The sequence below is a fragment of the Chrysochloris asiatica genome, unplaced genomic scaffold (genome assembly GCF_000296735.1).
Source record: "Chrysochloris asiatica unplaced genomic scaffold, ChrAsi1.0 scaffold00707, whole genome shotgun sequence".
NCBI lineage: Eukaryota > Metazoa > Chordata > Mammalia > Afrosoricida > Chrysochloridae > Chrysochloris > Chrysochloris asiatica.
The window spans coordinates 75433-79024 of record NW_006409225.1 but is presented as its reverse complement, the minus strand read 5'-3'; positions in this window follow the sequence as shown (position 1 = coordinate 79024).

Below are 3592 nucleotides of genomic sequence, written 5' to 3'. Positions count from 1 at the left end.
TTTAGTTGAATCTTTAAAGATTATTTCAGTGCAATAGTTTCTTGTGTTCATCCAAACTCCATGACTCCAGAAATTCTGGATTCTATGAGAAATTTAAATTCTGTTATTTTCCCCCTTTTAATCATGGTTCTTCTATCAAATCTTTAATCAAAACATTTATTAATGGTAGTCTGACACCATCCAGTTCTCTGGTCATGTGGCAAAGAAGGTAGTATTTTTCTTGAAGACAATTAGACATTAATTTCATTTCCTTTTCCTATTTCTGATTCTACTTCTTCCACTGTTGTTCCAAGTGAATAGAGATCAATTATTGTATGTCAAATGGCTGCTTGCACACTTTTAAGACCCCAGGTACTATGCAAAGAACTAGGAGGTAGTACAGAATTAACTAAACATGATCTTAAACCAATTAATTAGGATGTCCCATAAAACTGTGACCTTAAATATTCAAACCAAGAAATGAAATCCTATGAGGTGTTTGGTTGGTTGTACATAAGCTGCCTCATGAAGTTCACTTTTGTTGTTGCTGTCATGAATACATCTATCACACATATGCTAATTCAATGTGATACAGATGCATAACTTATTGACATCAATAACATTATTTGACTATGCAACCCTTGCCCTTCACCAATGCAACTTTTCTATCATTGTATACTGAAGCTCAGTGTTCCTTAAGCAGTAGCCTGTTTCCTTATCCCTCTCATATCTTACAATCACTAATAAACTTTATTTCTCTATATATTTGCTTATTTTTGCCTTTTTGTGCAATGTTTATCTTTTTGTGATTACTTATTTTATTTCCAATAGTGTCTTCATACTCCATCCATTTTGTGTATTAAGACTTAAGTTTTTATTACTGACTGAGTAGTTTTCTATTGTACAGACATATCACACTTTGTTTATTCACTCATCCCACTAAAGCAGAATTAGATTGTTTCCATCTTTTGGCTATTTAGAATATGCATTCAAGGGGGTTTCAAAAAGTTTCTGGAAAAATACAATTTTCTTTTAATTCCAATTTTCAGGGCTGAATTTTTGGAACTAGATTGTCAGACATTTCTTCCAAAAGTATATCTGGATAGACTCAAACTTCCAATGTTTCCAATGCATGACACTACTCTGTAAACTTGGAAACAAACAGATTTCAAATCCTCTCCATAATGAGTTTGAGAAAAATTGCACGGGTTGAAAGCATAGCCTCCTACAGACTTACCATTTCAGGGATCACCAGAGCCATTACCTCTGCCTACATGGCTAGGAATTTGTGGACTTCAATGATAACCCTCAGGTTTGCTTATTTGTTACTTTGACTCATAGAACTCATTGAAAGTCATTCTACACATGGGCAACATTTATGACAGGAAAATAATGCATTAAAACCATCCACCAGCCATGGAAGATATACATCGGACAACATCTGGGAGAGTTCCAAATGCAGAGCTTTAGTCACTCTCAGGGACCCTACCTGCTTTCTCATTCTCCCAGGGAATTGATTTTGGGCCAGGAGTTAGGGATATTCTGGAGTAATTTACCAACTCATAGAGCTCTGTGCAAAAATGGAGGAATAGCAATCTTTTTTTTTTCTCCTTATTTTTAGAATCACACTGTGTTACTCAGTTTGCATAATTACCTTATTCACCAGTCAAAGCCCAGAAAGGACTTGTACTTACAGAACCAGCAAAGGACAAAGATCACCACCTTTGAATTATTCAAAATTCTTCACTCAATCAATATCCATTCACTCAACAAATATTTATTGAGAGAATTACCACAGCTTCTACTGGCTTCTGTTGAACCTGAGGAAAGTATGAAAGCAGCTTTAAGCACGTCAGGACACCTGTTAACAAATAACATCAGTAGGTCAGGTTGCTTTAAAAACCATCTGTCTACTTTCATAGGTGCTGAAAAAACTTGGAAAAAAAAAATATATATATATATATTCAACATTTATTCCTGGTAAAATATTTCATAAACTAGAAATGAAAGAATATATTCATCCCATGGTAGTAAATACATTATCTTAAGCCAAAAGCCTTGCGTTTAATATTAATGCACTTTTTTTTTTTTATAAAAGTTAAATTTAAACAAAGCATGCTAATGTTTCCAACTTTATATAAATGTGTTTTACAAATACAAGCATATTTATAAAAATTAAGAAAATAATTTTCACTTTGCTCATTTGGGGTATTGGGTGAATTTGATCCGTCTTACACTCTTTTCAATTTTCTTCTTTTAAAAACAAATGGTTCTAGCTTACTAGATATAGGGTCACTGTGAGTTGGAATAGATAGTATGGCAGTGGGGTTGGGGTTTGAGTAGACTGTTATGGCCCTTAGAGATGCTACAATCCAATCTTTTCTGTGTGGTTGGGGCTTAAGACTCAAGGAGAAAGGGTGATTCTTATAGAGGAACAGCCCAGCCAAGTGGAAGCCAGGTATCTTGCTACGGAATGTGGTAGAGGAGACACACATATTGCCAGCGATTTGGGGCCTTTTTGCCTCCTGAGTAGCAGTGGAACAGCCCAGTTCCTTAACTGTGACAGATTAAATTTTGCCTCCAAAAAACATTAGTTGTAAACCCTAACTGCCTTGCCTGTGGATGTAATCCCTTTTGGGAATAGAGCTTTATTTTCTATGTCAATGAGGTCATATTGGTATAAGGTGAGTCCTAAACCTAATCTCTTTTTGATAAAAGTACAAAGCAGGCACCAAAGCAAAGAAACACAAATTGAGAAAGGTGAATGCCACAAGGAGATCACCAAGAAACCAAGAAAGAGAAGCTGAAGAAAACAAGGTCTCCATCCAGAACAAACCAAGAAAGAACAACTTCCCTTGGAGTCAGTGCCCTGAACTGATATTTCTAGGAGTCCTGGTGTGGCACTGTGGGTTAATGCCTCAGACTGCAAGGTCAGTGGTTCAAGCTCACCAGTCACTCCTTGGAAACACTGTACAGGGTTGCTATGGGTCGGAACCAACTCAATGGCACTTAACAACAACAACAACAAACTGTGAGAAGATATATTGCTGTTTGCTAAAGCTACTTATGTGTGGTGTTTCTGTCACAGCAGCACCAGGACAAAAAGACACTAACCTTCTGGTACATATTACATGAGTCCCTTTGAAGGCCATCTCTAAAGCTAATAACCGAAACCAGCCTTTTCTGTGAAACAGTTCTCTCCCCTTTCTGCCAGTGTCACAAGCCAGGTGGGAGCACTGTCTGTGGTGACAGGCATCAGACTGGAGGCTGTCTCATTAATGGAGCTGAGTGCCAGTTCTCTTACACTTATTCTGAGTCTCCTGACATATAGCCACACAGCCTGCAAATCGGTGTAGGTCCCAGTCATTCATCTTGCTATAATCATGAATCATCAGGTGACACCACAGTAATCCTGCCCTGTGATGGTGTGGTTTCCTAGGTCACCAGTATCAGCAAGTGAAATCAGCAGAGAAATGCCTGCCTGGGATGCAGGCTTGATTTCAAAGCTGAGGGGGCCCCGGTTGAAGCCCCTCAGCCACCTCTATCCATAAGTGTGCAAGTGAGGGGATAGGTCATCTCCACCTCAGTTTTCTGGGGTTGCTATAATGAAGGA